We start from the raw sequence: 21583 nt of genomic DNA on the forward strand, positions 1-21583 counted from the left end.
GGGCTGAAAAACACGTTTTGAAAACTGTGCTGTTCCTGCCCTATAAGTTACATGGGGGTTACCAAAGTTGCCAAAACATGTTTATTTCTGCTGAAAAACACGTTTTGACAATTTCTGTACACTGGGGTTAAGGGCTGACTCAATGTGCTCTTCTGTGCCAAGCAGTTACACAGCGATTCTAAGGGCTGACAAAACGCGTTTATTTCGGGCTGAAAAACACGTTTTGAAAACTGTGTTGTTCCTGCCCTATAAGTTACATGGGGGTTACCAAAGTTGCCAAAACGTGTTTATTTCTGCTGAAAAACACGTTTTGACAATTTCTGAGCACTGGGGTTAAGGGCTGACTCAGTGTGCTCTTCTGAGCCAAGCAGTTACACTGCGAATCTAAGAGCTGAGAAAAAGCGTTTATTTCGGGCTGAAAAACACGTTTTGAAAACTGTGCTGTTCCTGCCCTATAAGTTACATGGGGGTTACCAAAGTTGCCAAAACATGTTTATTTCTGCTGAAAAACACGTTTTGACAATTTCTGTACTCTGGGGTTAAGGGCTGACTCAATGTGCTCTTCTGAGCCAGGCAGTTACACAGCGATTCTAAGGGCTGACAAAACGCGTTTATTTCGGGCTGAAAAACACGTTTTGAAAACTGTGTTGTTCCTGCCCTATAAGTTACATGGGGGTTACCAAAGTTGCCAAAACATGTTTATTTCTGCTGAAAAACACGTTTTGACAATTTCTGTACACTGGGGTTAAGGGCTGACTCAATGTGCTCTTCTGTGCCAAGCAGTTACACAGCGATTCTAAGGGCTGACAAAACGCGTTTATTTCGGGCTGAAAAACACGTTTTGAAAACTGTGTTGTTCCTGCCCTATAAGTTACATGGGGGTTACCAAAGTTGCCAAAACGTGTTTATTTCTGCTGAAAAACACGTTTTGACAATTTCTGAGCACTGGGGTTAAGGGCTGACTCAGTGTGCTCTTCTGAGCCAAGCAGTTACACTGCGAATCTAAGAGCTGAGAAAAAGCGTTTATTTCGGGCTGAAAAACACGTTTTGAAAACTGTGCTGTTCCTGCCCTATAAGTTACATGGGGGTTACCAAAGTTGCCAAAACATGTTTATTTCTGCTGAAAAACACGTTTTGACAATTTCTGTACACTGGGGTGAAGGGCTGACTCAATGTGCTCTTCTGAGCCAGGCAGTTACACAGCGATTCTAAGGGCTGACAAAACGCGTTTATTTCGGGCTGAAAAACACGTTTTGAAAACTGTGTTGTTCCTGCCCTATAAGTTACATGGGGGTTACCAAAGTTGCCAAAACGTGTTTATTTCTGCTGAAAAACACGTTTTGACAATTTCTGAGCACTGGGGTTAAGGGCTGACTCAGTGTGCTCTTCTGAGCCAAGCAGTTACACTGCGAATCTAAGAGCTGAGAAAAAGCGTTTATTTCGGGCTGAAAAACACGTTTTGAAAACTGTGCTGTTCCTGCCCTATAAGTTACATGGGGGTTACCAAAGTTGCCAAAACATGTTTATTTCTGCTGAAAAACACGTTTTGACAATTTCTGTACACTGGGGTGAAGGGCTGACTCAATGTGCTCTTCTGAGCCAGGCAGTTACACTGCGAATCTAAGAGCTGAGAAAAAGCGTTTATTTCGGGCTGAAAAACACGTTTTGAAAACTGTGCTGTTCCTGCCCTATAAGTTACATGGGGGTTACCAAAGTTGCCAAAACATGTTTATTTCTGCTGAAAAACACGTTTTGACAATTTCTGTACTCTGGGGTTAAGGGCTGACTCAATGTGCTCTTCTGAGCCAGGCAGTTACACAGCGATTCTAAGGGCTGACAGAACGCGTTTATTTCGGGCTGAAAAACACGTTTTGAAAACTGTGTTGTTCCTGCCCTATAAGTTACATGGGGGTTACCAAAGTTGCCAAAACATGTTTATTTCTGCTGAAAAACACGTTTTGACAATTTCTGTACACTGGGGTTAAGGGCTGACTCAATGTGCTCTTCTGTGCCAGGCAGTTACACAGCGATTCTAAGGGCTGACAAAACGCGTTTATTTCGGGCTGAAAAACACGTTTTGAAAACTGTGTTGTTCCTGCCCTATAAGTTACATGGGGGTTACCAAAGTTGCCAAAACGTGTTTATTTCTGCTGAAAAACACGTTTTGACAATTTCTGAGCACTGGGGTTAAGGGCTGACTCAGTGTGCTCTTCTGAGCCAAGCAGTTACACTGCGAATCTAAGAGCTGAGAAAAAGCGTTTATTTCGGGCTGAAAAACACGTTTTGAAAACTGTGCTGTTCCTGCCCTATAAGTTACATGGGGGTTACCAAAGTTGACAAAACATGTTTATTTCTGCTGAAAAACACGTTTTGACAATTTCTGTACACTGGGGTGAAGGGCTGACTCAATGTGCTCTTCTGAGCCAGGCAGTTACACTGCGAATCTAAGAGCTGAGAAAAAGCGTTTATTTCGGGCTGAAAAACACGTTTTGAAAACTGTGCTGTTCCTGCCCTATAAGTTACATGGGGGTTACCAAAGTTGCCAAAACATGTTTATTTCTGCTGAAAAACACGTTTTGACAATTTCTGTACACTGGGGTTAAGGGCTGACTCAATGTGCTCTTCTGTGCCAAGCAGTTACACAGCGATTCTAAGGGCTGACAAAACGCGTTTATTTCGGGCTGAAAAACACGTTTTGAAAACTGTGTTGTTCCTGCCCTATAAGTTACATGGGGGTTACCAAAGTTGCCAAAACGTGTTTATTTCTGCTGAAAAACACGTTTTGACAATTTCTGAGCACTGGGGTTAAGGGCTGACTCAGTGTGCTCTTCTGAGCCAAGCAGTTACACTGCGAATCTAAGAGCTGAGAAAAAGCGTTTATTTCGGGCTGAAAAACACGTTTTGAAAACTGTGCTGTTCCTGCCCTATAAGTTACATGGGGGTTACCAAAGTTGCCAAAACATGTTTATTTCTGCTGAAAAACACGTTTTGACAATTTCTGTACACTGGGGTTAAGGGCTGACTCAATGTGCTCTTCTGTGCCAAGCAGTTACACAGCGATTCTAAGGGCTGACAAAACGCGTTTATTTCGGGCTGAAAAACACGTTTTGAAAACTGTGTTGTTCCTGCCCTATAAGTTACATGGGGGTTACCAAAGTTGCCAAAACGTGTTTATTTCTGCTGAAAAACACGTTTTGACAATTTCTGAGCACTGGGGTTAAGGGCTGACTCAGTGTGCTCTTCTGAGCCAAGCAGTTACACTGCGAATCTAAGAGCTGAGAAAAAGCGTTTATTTCGGGCTGAAAAACACGTTTTGAAAACTGTGCTGTTCCTGCCCTATAAGTTACATGGGGGTTACCAAAGTTGCCAAAACATGTTTATTTCTGCTGAAAAACACGTTTTGACAATTTCTGTACTCTGGGGTTAAGGGCTGACTCAATGTGCTCTTCTGAGCCAGGCAGTTACACAGCGATTCTAAGGGCTGACAAAACGCGTTTATTTCGGGCTGAAAAACACGTTTTGAAAACTGTGTTGTTCCTGCCCTATAAGTTACATGGGGGTTACCAAAGTTGCCAAAACATGTTTATTTCTGCTGAAAAACACGTTTTGACAATTTCTGTACACTGGGGTTAAGGGCTGACTCAATGTGCTCTTCTGTGCCAAGCAGTTACACAGCGATTCTAAGGGCTGACAAAACGCGTTTATTTCGGGCTGAAAAACACGTTTTGAAAACTGTGTTGTTCCTGCCCTATAAGTTACATGGGGGTTACCAAAGTTGCCAAAACGTGTTTATTTCTGCTGAAAAACACGTTTTGACAATTTCTGAGCACTGGGGTTAAGGGCTGACTCAGTGTGCTCTTCTGAGCCAAGCAGTTACACTGCGAATCTAAGAGCTGAGAAAAAGCGTTTATTTCGGGCTGAAAAACACGTTTTGAAAACTGTGCTGTTCCTGCCCTATAAGTTACATGGGGGTTACCAAAGTTGCCAAAACATGTTTATTTCTGCTGAAAAACACGTTTTGACAATTTCTGTACACTGGGGTGAAGGGCTGACTCAATGTGCTCTTCTGAGCCAGGCAGTTACACAGCGATTCTAAGGGCTGACAAAACGCGTTTATTTCGGGCTGAAAAACACGTTTTGAAAACTGTGTTGTTCCTGCCCTATAAGTTACATGGGGGTTACCAAAGTTGCCAAAACGTGTTTATTTCTGCTGAAAAACACGTTTTGACAATTTCTGAGCACTGGGGTTAAGGGCTGACTCAGTGTGCTCTTCTGAGCCAAGCAGTTACACTGCGAATCTAAGAGCTGAGAAAAAGCGTTTATTTCGGGCTGAAAAACACGTTTTGAAAACTGTGCTGTTCCTGCCCTATAAGTTACATGGGGGTTACCAAAGTTGCCAAAACATGTTTATTTCTGCTGAAAAACACGTTTTGACAATTTCTGTACACTGGGGTGAAGGGCTGACTCAATGTGCTCTTCTGAGCCAGGCAGTTACACTGCGAATCTAAGAGCTGAGAAAAAGCGTTTATTTCGGGCTGAAAAACACGTTTTGAAAACTGTGCTGTTCCTGCCCTATAAGTTACATGGGGGTTACCAAAGTTGCCAAAACATGTTTATTTCTGCTGAAAAACACGTTTTGACAATTTCTGTACTCTGGGGTTAAGGGCTGACTCAATGTGCTCTTCTGAGCCAGGCAGTTACACAGCGATTCTAAGGGCTGACAGAACGCGTTTATTTCGGGCTGAAAAACACGTTTTGAAAACTGTGTTGTTCCTGCCCTATAAGTTACATGGGGGTTACCAAAGTTGCCAAAACATGTTTATTTCTGCTGAAAAACACGTTTTGACAATTTCTGTACACTGGGGTTAAGGGCTGACTCAATGTGCTCTTCTGTGCCAGGCAGTTACACAGCGATTCTAAGGGCTGACAAAACGCGTTTATTTCGGGCTGAAAAACACGTTTTGAAAACTGTGTTGTTCCTGCCCTATAAGTTACATGGGGGTTACCAAAGTTGCCAAAACGTGTTTATTTCTGCTGAAAAACACGTTTTGACAATTTCTGAGCACTGGGGTTAAGGGCTGACTCAGTGTGCTCTTCTGAGCCAAGCAGTTACACTGCGAATCTAAGAGCTGAGAAAAAGCGTTTATTTCGGGCTGAAAAACACGTTTTGAAAACTGTGCTGTTCCTGCCCTATAAGTTACATGGGGGTTACCAAAGTTGCCAAAACATGTTTATTTCTGCTGAAAAACACGTTTTGACAATTTCTGAGCACTGGGGTTAAGGGCTGACTCAGTGTGCTCTTCTGAGCCAAGCAGTTACACTGCGAATCTAAGAGCTGAGAAAAAGCGTTTATTTCGGGCTGAAAAACACGTTTTGAAAACAGTGTTGTTCCTGCCCTATAAGTTACATGGGGGTTACCAAAGTTGCCAAAACGTGTTTATTTCTGCTGAAAAACACGTTTTGACAATTTCTGAGCACTGGGGTTAAGGGCTGACTCAGTGTGCTCTTCTGAGCCAAGCAGTTACACTGCGAATCTAAGAGCTGAGAAAAAGCGTTTATTTCGGGCTGAAAAACACGTTTTGAAAACTGTGCTGTTCCTGCCCTATAAGTTACATGGGGGTTACCAAAGTTGCCAAAACATGTTTATTTCTGCTGAAAAACACGTTTTGACAATTTCTGTACACTGGGGTTAAGGGCTGACTCAATGTGCTCTTCTGAGCCAGGCAGTTACACAGCGATTCTAAGGGCTGACAAAACGCGTTTATTTCGGGCTGAAAAACACGTTTTGAAAACTGTGTTGTTCCTGCCCTATAAGTTACATGGGGGTTACCAAAGTTGCCAAAACGTGTTTATTTCTGCTGAAAAACACGTTTTGACAATTTCTGAGCACTGGGGTTAAGGGCTGACTCAGTGTGCTCTTCTGAGCCAAGCAGTTACACTGCGAATCTAAGAGCTGAGAAAAAGCGTTTATTTCGGGCTGAAAAACACGTTTTGAAAACTGTGCTGTTCCTGCCCTATAAGTTACATGGGGGTTACCAAAGTTGCCAAAACATGTTTATTTCTGCTGAAAAACACGTTTTGACAATTTCTGTACACTGGGGTGAAGGGCTGACTCAATGTGCTCTTCTGAGCCAGGCAGTTACACTGCGAATCTAAGAGCTGAGAAAAAGCGTTTATTTCGGGCTGAAAAACACGTTTTGAAAACTGTGCTGTTCCTGCCCTATAAGTTACATGGGGGTTACCAAAGTTGCCAAAACATGTTTATTTCTGCTGGAAAACACGTTTTGACAATTTCTGTACACTGGGGTTAAGGGCTGACTCAATGTGCTCTTCTGAGCCAGGCAGTTACACAGCGATTCTAAGGGCTGACAAAACGCGTTTATTTCGGGCTGAAAAACACGTTTTGAAAACTGTGTTGTTCCTGCCCTATAAGTTACATGGGGGTTACCAAAGTTGCCAAAACGTGTTTATTTCTGCTGAAAAACACGTTTTGACAATTTCTGAGCACTGGGGTTAAGGGCTGACTCAGTGTGCTCTTCTGAGCCAAGCAGTTACACTGCGAATCTAAGAGCTGAGAAAAAGCGTTTATTTCGGGCTGAAAAACACGTTTTGAAAACAGTGTTGTTCCTGCCCTATAAGTTACATGGGGGTTTCCAAAGTTGCCAAAACATGTTTATTTCTGCTGAAAAACACGTTTTGACAATTTCTGAGCACTGGGGTTAAGGACTGACTCAGTGTGCTCTTCTGAGCCAGGCAGTTACACTGCGAATCTAAGAGCTGAGAAAAAGCGTATATTTCGGGCTGAAAAACACGTTTTGAAAACTGTGCTGTCCCTGCCCTATAAGTTACATGGGGGTTACCAAAGTTGCCAAAACATGTTTATTTCTGCTGAAAAACACGTTTTGACAATTTCTGTACACTGGGGTTAAGGGCTGACTCAATGTGCTCTTCTGAGCCAGGCAGTTACACAGCGATTCTAAGGGCTGACAAAACGCGTTTATTTCGGGCTGAAAAACACGTTTTGAAAACTGTGTTGTTCCTGCCCTATAAGTTACATGGGGGTTACCAAAGTTGCCAAAACGTGTTTATTTCTGCTGAAAAACACGTTTTGACAATTTCTGAGCACTGGGGTTAAGGGCTGACTCAGTGTGCTCTTCTGAGCCAGGCAGTTACACTGCGAATCTAAGAGCTGAGAAAAAGCGTTTATTTCGGGCTGAAAAACACGTTTTGAAAACTGTGCTGTTCCTGCCCTATAAGTTACATGGGGGTTACCAAAGTTGCCAAAACGTGTTTATTTCTGCTGAAAAACACGTTTTGACAATTTCTGTACACTGGGGTTAAGGGCTGACTCAATGTGCTCTTCTGAGCCAGGCAGTTACACAGCGATTCTAAGAACTGACAAAACGCGTTTATTTCGGGCTGAAAAACACGTTTTGAAAACTGTGTTGTTCCTGCCCTATAAGTTACATGGGGGTTACCAAAGTTGCCAAAACGTGTTTATTTCTGCTGAAAAACACGTTTTGACAATTTCTGAGCACTGGGGTTAAGGGCTGACTCAGTGTGCTCTTCTGAGCCAAGCAGTTACACTGCGAATCTAAGAGCTGAGAAAAAGCGTTTATTTCGGGCTGAAAAACACGTTTTGAAAACAGTGTTGTTCCTGCCCTATAAGTTACATGGGGGTTACCAAAGTTGCCAAAACGTGTTTATTTCTGCTGAAAAACACGTTTTGACAATTTCTGAGCACTGGGGTTAAGGGCTGACTCAGTGTGCTCTTCTGAGCCAAGCAGTTACACTGCGAATCTAAGAGCTGAGAAAAAGCGTTTATTTCGGGCTGAAAAACACGTTTTGAAAACAGTGTTGTTCCTGCCTTATAAGTTACATGGGGGTTACCAAAGTTGCCAAAACGTGTTTATTTCTGCTGAAAAACACGTTTTGACAATTTCTGAGCACTGGGGTTAAGGGCTGACTCAGTGTGCTCTTCTGAGCCAGGCAGTTACACTGCGAATCTAAGAGCTGAGAAAAAGCGTTTATTTCGGGCTGAAAAACACGTTTTGAAAACTGTGCTGTTCCTGCCCTATAAGTTACATGGGGGTTACCAAAGTTGCCAAAACATGTTTATTTCTGCTGAAAAACACGTTTTGACAATTTCTGTACACTGGGGTTAAGGGCTGACTCAATGTGCTCTTCTGTGCCAGGCAGTTACACAGCGATTCTAAGGGCTGACAAAACGCGTTTATTTCGGGCTGAAAAACACGTTTTGAAAACTGTGTTGTTCCTGCCCTATAAGTTACATGGGGGTTACCAAAGTTGCCAAAACGTGTTTATTTCTGCTGAAAAACACGTTTTGACAATTTCTGAGCACTGGGGTTAAGGGCTGACTCAGTGTGCTCTTCTGAGCCAAGCAGTTACACTGCGAATCTAAGAGCTGAGAAAAAGCGTTTATTTCGGGCTGAAAAACACGTTTTGAAAACTGTGCTGTTCCTGCCCTATAAGTTACATGGGGGTTACCAAAGTTGCCAAAACATGTTTATTTCTGCTGAAAAACACGTTTTGACAATTTCTGTACACTGGGGTGAAGGGCTGACTCAATGTGCTCTTCTGAGCCAGGCAGTTACACTGCGAATCTAAGAGCTGAGAAAAAGCGTTTATTTCGGGCTGAAAAACACGTTTTGAAAACTGTGCTGTTCCTGCCCTATAAGTTACATGGGGGTTACCAAAGTTGCCAAAACATGTTTATTTCTGCTGAAAAACACGTTTTGACAATTTCTGTACACTGGGGTTAAGGGCTGACTCAATGTGCTCTTCTGAGCCAGGCAGTTACACAGCGATTCTAAGGGCTGACAAAACGCGTTTATTTCGGGCTGAAAAACACGTTTTGAAAACTGTGTTGTTCCTGCCCTATAAGTTACATGGGGGTTACCAAAGTTGCCAAAACGTGTTTATTTCTGCTGAAAAACACGTTTTGACAATTTCTGAGCACTGGGGTTAAGGGCTGACTCAGTGTGCTCTTCTGAGCCAATCAGTTACACTGCGAATCTAAGAGCTGAGAAAAAGCGTTTATTTCGGGCTGAAAAACACGTTTTGAAAACAGTGTTGTTCCTGCCCTATAAGTTACATGGGGGTTACCAAAGTTGCCAAAACGTGTTTATTTCTGCTGAAAAACACGTTTTGACAATTTCTGAGCACTGGGGTTAAGGGCTGACTCAGTGTGCTCTTCTGAGCCAAGCAGTTACACTGCGAATCTAAGAGCTGAGAAAAAGCGTTTATTTCGGGCTGAAAAACACGTTTTGAAAACTGTGCTGTTCCTGCCCTATAAGTTACATGGGGGTTACCAAAGTTGCCAAAACATGTTTATTTCTGCTGAAAAACACGTTTTGACAATTTCTGTACACTGGGGTTAAGGGCTGACTCAATGTGCTCTTCTGAGCCAGGCAGTTACACTGCGAAACTAAGAGCTGAGAAAAAGCGTTTATTTCGGGCTGAAAAACACGTTTTGAAAACTGTGCTGTTCCTGCCCTATAAATTACATGGGGGTTACCAAAGTTGCCAAAACGTGTTTATTTCTGCTGAAAAACACTTTTTGACAATTTCTGAGCACTGGGGTTAAGGGCTGACTCAGTGTGCTCTTCTGAGCCAAGCAGTTACACTGCGAACCTAAGAGCTGAGAAAAAGCGTTTATTTCGGGCTGAAAAACACGTTTTGAAAACAGTGTTGTTCCTGCCCTATAAGTTACATGGGGGTTACCAAAGTTGCCAAAACGTGTTTATTTCTGCTGAAAAACACGTTTTGACAATTTCTGAGCACTGGGGTTAAGGGCTGACTCAGTGTGCTCTTCTGAGCCAGGCAGTTACACTGCGAATCTAAGAGCTGAGAAAAAGCGTTTATTTCGGGCTGAAAAACACGTTTTGAAAACTGTGCTGTTCCTGCCCTATAAGTTACATGGGGGTTACCAAAGTTGCCAAAACATGTTTATTTCTGCTGAAAAACACGTTTTGACAATTTCTGTACACTGGGGTTAAGGGCTGACTCAATGTGCTCTTCTGTGCCAGGCAGTTACACAGCGATTCTAAGGGCTGACAAAACGCGTTTATTTCGGGCTGAAAAACACGTTTTGAAAACTGTGTTGTTCCTGCCCTATAAGTTACATGGGGGTTACCAAAGTTGCCAAAACGTGTTTATTTCTGCTGAAAAACACGTTTTGACAATTTCTGAGCACTGGGGTTAAGGGCTGACTCAGTGTGCTCTTCTGAGCCAAGCAGTTACACTGCGAATCTAAGAGCTGAGAAAAAGCGTTTATTTCGGGCTGAAAAACACGTTTTGAAAACTGTGCTGTTCCTGCCCTATAAGTTACATGGGGGTTACCAAAGTTGCCAAAACATGTTTATTTCTGCTGAAAAACACGTTTTGACAATTTCTGTACACTGGGGTTAAGGGCTGACTCAATGTGCTCTTCTGTGCCAGGCAGTTACACAGCGATTCTAAGGGCTGACAAAACGCGTTTATTTCGGGCTGAAAAACACGTTTTGAAAACTGTGTTGTTCCTGCCCTATAAGTTACATGGGGGTTACCAAAGTTGCCAAAACGTGTTTATTTCTGCTGAAAAACACGTTTTGACAATTTCTGAGCACTGGGGTTAAGGGCTGACTCAGTGTGCTCTTCTGAGCCAAGCAGTTACACTGCGAATCTAAGAGCTGAGAAAAAGCGTTTATTTCGGGCTGAAAAACATGTTTTGAAAACTGTGCTGTTCCTGCCCTATAAGTTACATGGGGGTTACCAAAGTTGCCAAAACATGTTTATTTCTGCTGAAAAACACGTTTTGACAATTTCTGTACACTGGGGTTAAGGGCTGACTCAATGTGCTCTTCTGAGCCAGGCAGTTACACAGCGATTCTAAGGGCTGACAAAACGCGTTTATTTCGGGCTGAAAAACACGTTTTGAAAACTGTGTTGTTCCTGCCCTATAAGTTACATGGGGGTTACCAAAGTTGCCAAAACATGTTTATTTCTGCTGAAAAACACGTTTTGACAATTTCTGAGCACTGGGGTTAAGGGCTGACTCAGTGTGCTCTTCTGAGCCAGGCAGTTACACTGCGAATCTAAGAGCTGAGAAAAAGCGTTTATTTCGGGCTAAAAAACACGTTTTGAAAACTGTGTTGTTCCTGCCCTATAAGTTACATGGGGGTTACCAAAGTTGCCAAAACGTGTTTATTTCTGCTGAAAAACACGTTTTGACAATTTCTGAGCACTGGGGTTAAGGGCTGACTCAGTGTGCTCTTCTGAGCCAAGCAGTTACACTGCGAATCTAAGAGCTGAGAAAAAGCGTTTATTTCGGGCTGAAAAACACGTTTTGAAAACTGTGCTGTTCCTGCCCTATAAGTTACATGGGGGTTACCAAAGTTGCCAAAACATGTTTATTTCTGCTGAAAAACACGTTTTGACAATTTCTGTACACTGGGGTTAAGGGCTGACTCAATGTGCTCTTCTGTGCCAGGCAGTTACACAGCGATTCTAAGGGCTGACAAAACGCGTTTATTTCGGGCTGAAAAACACGTTTTGAAAACTGTGTTGTTCCTGCCCTATAAGTTACATGGGGGTTACCAAAGTTGCCAAAACGTGTTTATTTCTGCTGAAAAACACGTTTTGACAATTTCTGAGCACTGGGGTTAAGGGCTGACTCAGTGTGCTCTTCTGAGCCAAGCAGTTACACTGCGAATCTAAGAGCTGAGAAAAAGCGTTTATTTCGGGCTGAAAAACACGTTTTGAAAACTGTGCTGTTCCTGCCCTATAAGTTACATGGGGGTTACCAAAGTTGCCAAAACATGTTTATTTCTGCTGAAAAACACGTTTTGACAATTTCTGTACACTGGGGTGAAGGGCTGACTCAATGTGCTCTTCTGAGCCAGGCAGTTACACTGCGAATCTAAGAGCTGAGAAAAAGCGTTTATTTCGGGCTGAAAAACACGTTTTGAAAACTGTGCTGTTCCTGCCCTATAAGTTACATGGGGGTTACCAAAGTTGCCAAAACATGTTTATTTCTGCTGAAAAACACGTTTTGACAATTTCTGTACACTGGGGTTAAGGGCTGACTCAATGTGCTCTTCTGAGCCAGGCAGTTACACAGCGATTCTAAGGGCTGACAAAACGCGTTTATTTCGGGCTGAAAAACACGTTTTGAAAACTGTGTTGTTCCTGCCCTATAAGTTACATGGGGGTTACCAAAGTTGCCAAAACGTGTTTATTTCTGCTGAAAAACACGTTTTGACAATTTCTGAGCACTGGGGTTAAGGGCTGACTCAGTGTGCTCTTCTGAGCCAATCAGTTACACTGCGAATCTAAGAGCTGAGAAAAAGCGTTTATTTCGGGCTGAAAAACACGTTTTGAAAACAGTGTTGTTCCTGCCCTATAAGTTACATGGGGGTTACCAAAGTTGCCAAAACGTGTTTATTTCTGCTGAAAAACACGTTTTGACAATTTCTGAGCACTGGGGTTAAGGGCTGACTCAGTGTGCTCTTCTGAGCCAAGCAGTTACACTGCGAATCTAAGAGCTGAGAAAAAGCGTTTATTTCGGGCTGAAAAACACGTTTTGAAAACTGTGCTGTTCCTGCCCTATAAGTTACATGGGGGTTACCAAAGTTGCCAAAACATGTTTATTTCTGCTGAAAAACACGTTTTGACAATTTCTGTACACTGGGGTTAAGGGCTGACTCAATGTGCTCTTCTGAGCCAGGCAGTTACACTGCGAAACTAAGAGCTGAGAAAAAGCGTTTATTTCGGGCTGAAAAACACGTTTTGAAAACTGTGCTGTTCCTGCCCTATAAATTACATGGGGGTTACCAAAGTTGCCAAAACGTGTTTATTTCTGCTGAAAAACACTTTTTGACAATTTCTGAGCACTGGGGTTAAGGGCTGACTCAGTGTGCTCTTCTGAGCCAAGCAGTTACACTGCGAACCTAAGAGCTGAGAAAAAGCGTTTATTTCGGGCTGAAAAACACGTTTTGAAAACAGTGTTGTTCCTGCCCTATAAGTTACATGGGGGTTACCAAAGTTGCCAAAACGTGTTTATTTCTGCTGAAAAACACGTTTTGACAATTTCTGAGCACTGGGGTTAAGGGCTGACTCAGTGTGCTCTTCTGAGCCAGGCAGTTACACTGCGAATCTAAGAGCTGAGAAAAAGCGTTTATTTCGGGCTGAAAAACACGTTTTGAAAACTGTGCTGTTCCTGCCCTATAAGTTACATGGGGGTTACCAAAGTTGCCAAAACATGTTTATTTCTGCTGAAAAACACGTTTTGACAATTTCTGTACACTGGGGTTAAGGGCTGACTCAATGTGCTCTTCTGTGCCAGGCAGTTACACAGCGATTCTAAGGGCTGACAAAACGCGTTTATTTCGGGCTGAAAAACACGTTTTGAAAACTGTGTTGTTCCTGCCCTATAAGTTACATGGGGGTTACCAAAGTTGCCAAAACGTGTTTATTTCTGCTGAAAAACACGTTTTGACAATTTCTGAGCACTGGGGTTAAGGGCTGACTCAGTGTGCTCTTCTGAGCCAAGCAGTTACACTGCGAATCTAAGAGCTGAGAAAAAGCGTTTATTTCGGGCTGAAAAACACGTTTTGAAAACTGTGCTGTTCCTGCCCTATAAGTTACATGGGGGTTACCAAAGTTGCCAAAACATGTTTATTTCTGCTGAAAAACACGTTTTGACAATTTCTGTACACTGGGGTTAAGGGCTGACTCAATGTGCTCTTCTGTGCCAGGCAGTTACACAGCGATTCTAAGGGCTGACAAAACGCGTTTATTTCGGGCTGAAAAACACGTTTTGAAAACTGTGTTGTTCCTGCCCTATAAGTTACATGGGGGTTACCAAAGTTGCCAAAACGTGTTTATTTCTGCTGAAAAACACGTTTTGACAATTTCTGAGCACTGGGGTTAAGGGCTGACTCAGTGTGCTCTTCTGAGCCAAGCAGTTACACTGCGAATCTAAGAGCTGAGAAAAAGCGTTTATTTCGGGCTGAAAAACATGTTTTGAAAACTGTGCTGTTCCTGCCCTATAAGTTACATGGGGGTTACCAAAGTTGCCAAAACATGTTTATTTCTGCTGAAAAACACGTTTTGACAATTTCTGTACACTGGGGTTAAGGGCTGACTCAATGTGCTCTTCTGAGCCAGGCAGTTACACAGCGATTCTAAGGGCTGACAAAACGCGTTTATTTCGGGCTGAAAAACACGTTTTGAAAACTGTGTTGTTCCTGCCCTATAAGTTACATGGGGGTTACCAAAGTTGCCAGAACATGTTTATTTCTGCTGAAAAACACGTTTTGACAATTTCTGAGCACTGGGGTTAAGGGCTGACTCAGTGTGCTCTTCTGAGCCAGGCAGTTACACTGCGAATCTAAGAGCTGAGAAAAAGCGTTTATTTCGGGCTAAAAAACACGTTTTGAAAACTGTGTTGTTCCTGCCCTATAAGTTACATGGGGGTTACCAAAGTTGCCAAAACGTGTTTATTTCTGCTGAAAAACACGTTTTGACAATTTCTGAGCACTGGGGTTAAGGGCTGACTCAGTGTGCTCTTCTGAGCCAAGCAGTTACACTGCGAATCTAAGAGCTGAGAAAAAGCGTTTATTTCGGGCTGAAAAACACGTTTTGAAAACTGTGCTGTTCCTGCCCTATAAGTTACATGGGGGTTACCAAAGTTGACAAAACATGTTTATTTCTGCTGAAAAACACGTTTTGACAATTTCTGTACACTGGGGTGAAGGGCTGACTCAATGTGCTCTTCTGAGCCAGGCAGTTACACTGCGAATCTAAGAGCTGAGAAAAAGCGTTTATTTCGGGCTGAAAAACACGTTTTGAAAACTGTGCTGTTCCTGCCCTATAAGTTACATGGGGGTTACCAAAGTTGCCAAAACATGTTTATTTCTGCTGAAAAACACGTTTTGACAATTTCTGTACACTGGGGTTAAGGGCTGACTCAATGTGCTCTTCTGTGCCAAGCAGTTACACAGCGATTCTAAGGGCTGACAAAACGCGTTTATTTCGGGCTGAAAAACACGTTTTGAAAACTGTGTTGTTCCTGCCCTATAAGTTACATGGGGGTTACCAAAGTTGCCAAAACGTGTTTATTTCTGCTGAAAAACACGTTTTGACAATTTCTGAGCACTGGGGTTAAGGGCTGACTCAGTGTGCTCTTCTGAGCCAAGCAGTTACACTGCGAATCTAAGAGCTGAGAAAAAGCGTTTATTTCGGGCTGAAAAACACGTTTTGAAAACTGTGCTGTTCCTGCCCTATAAGTTACATGGGGGTTACCAAAGTTGCCAAAACATGTTTATTTCTGCTGAAAAACACGTTTTGACAATTTCTGTACACTGGGGTGAAGGGCTGACTCAATGTGCTCTTCTGAGCCAGGCAGTTACACTGCGAATCTAAGAGCTGAGAAAAAGCGTTTATTTCGGGCTGAAAAACACGTTTTGAAAACTGTGCTGTTCGTGCCCTATAAGTTACATGGGGGTTACCAAAGTTGCCAAAACATGTTTATTTCTGCTGAAAAACACGTTTTGACAATTTCTGTACTCTGGGGTTAAGGGCTGACTCAATGTGCTCTTCTGAGCCAGGCAGTTACACAGCGATTCTAAGGGCTGACAAAACGCGTTTATTTCGGGCTGAAAAACACGTTTTGAAAACTGTGTTGTTCCTGCCCTATAAGTTACATGGGGGTTACCAAAGTTGCCAAAACATGTTTATTTCTGCTGAAAAACACGTTTTGACAATTTCTGTACACTGGGGTTAAGGGCTGACTCAATGTGCTCTTCTGTGCCAGGCAGTTACACAGCGATTCTAAGGGCTGACAAAACGCGTTTATTTCGGGCTGAAAAACACGTTTTGAAAACTGTGTTGTTCCTGCCCTATAAGTTACATGGGGGTTACCAAAGTTGCCAAAACGTGTTTATTTCTGCTGAAAAACACGTTTTGACAATTTCTGAGCACTGGGGTTAAGGGCTGACTCAGTGTGCTCTTCTGAGCCAAGCAGTTACACTGCGAATCTAAGAGCTGAGAAAAAGCGTTTATTTTGGGCTGAAAAACACGTTTTGAAAACTGTGCTGTTCCTGCCCTATAAGTTACATGGGGGTTACCAAAGTTGCCAAAACATGTTTATTTCTGCTGAAAAACACGTTTTGACAATTTCTGTACACTGGGGTTAAGGGCTGACTCAATGTGCTCTTCTGTGCCAGGCAGTTACACAGCGATTCTAAGGGCTGACAAAACGCGTTTATTTCGGGCTGAAAAACACGTTTTGAAAACTGTGTTGTTCCTGCCCTATAAGTTACATGGGGGTTACCAAAGTTGCCAAAACGTGTTTATTTCTGCTGAAAAACACGTTTTGACAATTTCTGAGCACTGGGGTTAAGGGCTGACTCAGTGTGCTCTTCTGAGCCAAGCAGTTACACTGCGAATCTAAGAGCTGAGAAAAAGCGTTTATTTCGGGCTGAAAAACACGTTTTGAAAACTGTGCTGTTCCTGCCCTATAAGTTACATGGGGGTTACCAAAGTTGCCAAAACATGTTTATTTCTGCTGAAAAACACGTTTTGACAATTTCTGTACACTGGGGTTAAGGGCTGACTCAATGTGCTCTTCTGTGCCAGGCAGTTACACAGCGATTCTAAGGGCTGACAAAACGCGTTTATTTCGGGCTGAAAAACACGTTTTGAAAACTGTGTTGTTCCTGCCCTATAAGTTACATGGGGGTTACCAAAGTTGCCAAAACGTGTTTATTTCTGCTGAAAAACACGTTTTGACAATTTCTGAGCACTGGGGTTAAGGGCTGACTCAGTGTGCTCTTCTGAGCCAAGCAGTTACACTGCGAATCTAAGAGCTGAGAAAAAGCGTTTATTTCGGGCTGAAAAACATGTTTTGAAAACTGTGCTGTTCCTGCCCTATAAGTTACATGGGGGTTACCAAAGTTGCCAAAACATGTTTATTTCTGCTGAAAAACACGTTTTGACAATTTCTGTACACTGGGGTTAAGGGCTGACTCAATGTGCTCTTCTGAGCCAGGCAGTTACACAGCGATTCTAAGGGCTGACAAAACGCGTTTATTTCGGGCTGAAAAACACGTTTTGAAAACTGTGTTGTTCCTGCCCTATAAGTTACATGGGGGTTACCAAAGTTGCCAGAACATGTTTATTTCTGCTGAAAAACACGTTTTGACAATTTCTGAGCACTGGGGTTAAGGGCTGACTCAGTGTGCTCTTCTGAGCCAGGCAGTTACACTGCGAATCTAAGAGCTGAGAAAAAGCGTTTATTTCGGGCTAAAAAACACGTTTTGAAAACTGTGTTGTTCCTGCCCTATAAGTTACATGGGGGTTACCAAAGTTGCCAAAACGTGTTTATTTCTGCTGAAAAACACGTTTTGACAATTTCTGAGCACTGGGGTTAAGGGCTGACTCAGTGTGCTCTTCTGAGCCAAGCAGTTACACTGCGAATCTAAGAGCTGAGAAAAAGCGTTTATTTCGGGCTGAAAAACACGTTTTGAAAACTGTGCTGTTCCTGCCCTATAAGTTACATGGGGGTTACCAAAGTTGACAAAACATGTTTATTTCTGCTGAAAAACACGTTTTGACAATTTCTGTACACTGGGGTGAAGGGCTGACTCAATGTGCTCTTCTGAGCCAGGCAGTTACACTGCGAATCTAAGAGCTGAGAAAAAGCGTTTATTTCGGGCTGAAAAACACGTTTTGAAAACTGTGCTGTTCCTGCCCTATAAGTTACATGGGGGTTACCAAAGTTGCCAAAACATGTTTATTTCTGCTGAAAAACACGTTTTGACAATTTCTGTACACTGGGGTTAAGGGCTGACTCAATGTGCTCTTCTGTGCCAAGCAGTTACACAGCGATTCTAAGGGCTGACAAAACGCGTTTATTTCGGGCTGAAAAACACGTTTTGAAAACTGTGTTGTTCCTGCCCTATAAGTTACATGGGGGTTACCAAAGTTGCCAAAACGTGTTTATTTCTGCTGAAAAACACGTTTTGACAATTTCTGAGCACTGGGGTTAAGGGCTGACTCAGTGTGCTCTTCTGAGCCAAGCAGTTACACTGCGAATCTAAGAGCTGAGAAAAAGCGTTTATTTCGGGCTGAAAAACACGTTTTGAAAACTGTGCTGTTCCTGCCCTATAAGTTACATGGGGGTTACCAAAGTTGCCAAAACATGTTTATTTCTGCTGAAAAACACGTTTTGACAATTTCTGTACACTGGGGTGAAGGGCTGACTCAATGTGCTCTTCTGAGCCAGGCAGTTACACTGCGAATCTAAGAGCTGAGAAAAAGCGTTTATTTCGGGCTGAAAAACACGTTTTGAAAACTGTGCTGTTCGTGCCCTATAAGTTACATGGGGGTTACCAAAGTTGCCAAAACATGTTTATTTCTGCTGAAAAACACGTTTTGACAATTTCTGTACTCTGGGGTTAAGGGCTGACTCAATGTGCTCTTCTGAGCCAGGCAGTTACACAGCGATTCTAAGGGCTGACAAAACGCGTTTATTTCGGGCTGAAAAACACGTTTTGAAAACTGTGTTGTTCCTGCCCTATAAGTTACATGGGGGTTACCAAAGTTGCCAAAACATGTTTATTTCTGCTGAAAAACACGTTTTGACAATTTCTGTACACTGGGGTTAAGGGCTGACTCAATGTGCTCTTCTGTGCCAGGCAGTTACACAGCGATTCTAAGGGCTGACAAAACGCGTTTATTTCGGGCTGAAAAACACGTTTTGAAAACTGTGTTGTTCCTGCCCTATAAGTTACATGGGGGTTACCAAAGTTGCCAAAACGTGTTTATTTCTGCTGAAAAACACGTTTTGACAATTTCTGAGCACTGGGGTTAAGGGCTGACTCAGTGTGCTCTTCTGAGCCAAGCAGTTACACTGCGAATCTAAGAGCTGAGAAAAAGCGTTTATTTTGGGCTGAAAAACACGTTTTGAAAACTGTGCTGTTCCTGCCCTATAAGTTACATGGGGGTTACCAAAGTTGCCAAAACATGTTTATTTCTGCTGAAAAACACGTTTTGACAATTTCTGTACACTGGGGTGAAGGGCTGACTCAATGTGCTCTTCTGAGCCAGGCAGTTACACTGCGAATCTAAGAGCTGAGAAAAAGCGTTTATTTCGGGCTGAAAAACACGTTTTGAAAACTGTGCTGTTCCTGCCCTATAAGTTACATGGGGGTTACCAAAGTTGCCAAAACATGTTTATTTCTGCTGGAAAACACGTTTTGACAATTTCTGTACACTGGGGTTAAGGGCTGACTCAATGTGCTCTTCTGAGCCAGGCAGTTACACAGCGATTCTAAGGGCTGACAAAACGCGTTTATTTCGGGCTGAAAAACACGTTTTGAAAACTGTGTTGTTCCTGCCCTATAAGTTACATGGGGGTTACCAAAGTTGCCAAAACGTGTTTATTTCTGCTGAAAAACACGTTTTGACAATTTCTGAGCACTGGGGTTAAGGGCTGACTCAGTGTGCTCTTCTGAGCCAAGCAGTTACACTGCGAATCTAAGAGCTGAGAAAAAGCGTTTATTTCGGGCTGAAAAACACGTTTTGAAAACAGTGTTGTTCCTGCCCTATAAGTTACATGGGGGTTTCCAAAGTTGCCAAAACGTGTTTATTTCTGCTGAAAAACACGTTTTGACAATTTCTGAGCACTGGGGTTAAGGGCTGACTCAGTGTGCTCTTCTGAGCCAAGCAGTTACACTGCGAATCTAAGAGCTGAGAAAAAGCGTTTATTTCGGGCTGAAAAACACGTTTTGAAAACAGTGTTGTTCCTGCCTTATAAGTTACATGGGGGTTACCAAAGTTGCCAAAACGTGTTTATTTCTGCTGAAAAACACGTTTTGACAATTTCTGAGAACTGGGGTTAAGGGCTGACTCAGTGTGCTCTTCTGAGCCAAGCAGTTACACTGCGAATCTAAGAGCTGAGAAAAAGCGTTTATTTCGGGCTGAAAAACACGTTTTGAAAACAGTGTTGTTCCTGCCTTATAAGTTACATGGGGGTTACCAAAGTTGCCAAAACGTGTTTATTTCTGCTGAAAAACACGTTTTGACAATTTCTGAGCACTGGGGTTAAGGGCTGACTCAGTGTGCTCTTCTGAGCCAAGCAGTTACACTGCGAATCTAAGAGCTGAGAAAAAGCGTTTATTTCGGGCTGAAAAACACGTTTTGAAAACTGTGCTGTTCCTGCCCTATAAGTTACATGGGGGTTACCAAAGTTGCCAAAACATGTTTATTTCTGCTGAAAAACACGTTTTGACAATTTCTGTACACTGGGGTGAAGGGCTGACTCAATGTGCTCTTCTGAGCCAGGCAGTTACACTGCGAATCTAAGAGCTGAGAAAAAGCGTTTATTTCTGGCTGAAAAACACGTTTTGAAAACTGTGCTGTTCCTGCCCTATAAGTTACATGGGGGTTACCAAAGTTGCCAAAACATGTTTATTTCTGCTGAAAAACACGTTTTGACAATTTCTGTACACTGGGGTTAAGGGCTGACTCAATGTGCTCTTCTGAGCCAGGCAGTTACACAGCGATTCTAAGGGCTGACAAAACGCGTTTATTTCGGGCTGAAAAACACGTTTTGAAAACTGTGTTGTTCCTGCCCTATAAATTACATGGGGGTTACCAAAGTTGCCAAAACGTGTTTATTTCTGCTGAAAAACACGTTTTGACAATTTCTGAGCACTGGGGTTAAGGGCTGACTCAGTGTGCTCTTCTGAGCCAAGCAGTTACACTGCGAATCTAAGAGCTGAGAAAAAGCGTTTATTTCGGGCTGAAAAACACGTTTTGAAAACAGTGTTGTTCCTGCCCTATAAGTTACATGGGGGTTACCAAAGTTGCCAAAACGTGTTTATTTCTGCTGAAAAACACGTTTTGACAATTTCTGAGCACTGGGGTTAAGGGCTGACTCAGTGTGCTCTTCTGAGCCAGGCAGTTACACTGCGAATCTAAGAGCTGAGAAAAAGCGTTTATTTCGGGCTGAAAAACACGTTTTGAAAACTGTGCTGTTCCTGCCCTATAAGTTACATGGGGGTTACCAAAGTTGCCAAAACATGTTTATTTCTGCTGAAAAACACGTTTTGACAATTTCTGTACACTGGGGTTAAGGGCTGACTCAATGTGCTCTTCTGTGCCAGGCAGTTACACAGCGATTCTAAGGGCTGACAAAACGCGTTTATTTCGGGCTGAAAAACACGTTTTGAAAACTGTGTTGTTCCTGCCCTATAAGTTACATGGGGGTTACCAAAGTTGCCAAAACGTGTTTATTTCTGCTGAAAAACACGTTTTGACAATTTCTGAGCACTGGGGTTAAGGGCTGACTCAGTGTGCTCTTCTGAGCCAAGCAGTTACACTGCGAATCTAAGAGCTGAGAAAAAGCGTTTATTTCGGGCTGAAAAACACGTTTTGAAAACTGTGCTGTTCCTGCCCTATAAGTTACATGGGGGTTACCAAAGTTGCCAAAACATGTTTATTTCTGCTGAAAAACACGTTTTGACAATTTCTGTACACTGGGGTGAAGGGCTGACTCAATGTGCTCTTCTGAGCC

Source organism: Atractosteus spatula, chromosome 13, assembly GCF_055471065.1.
Source record: "Atractosteus spatula isolate fAtrSpa1 chromosome 13, fAtrSpa1.hap1, whole genome shotgun sequence".
NCBI classification, from domain to species: Eukaryota; Metazoa; Chordata; class Actinopteri; order Semionotiformes; family Lepisosteidae; genus Atractosteus; species Atractosteus spatula.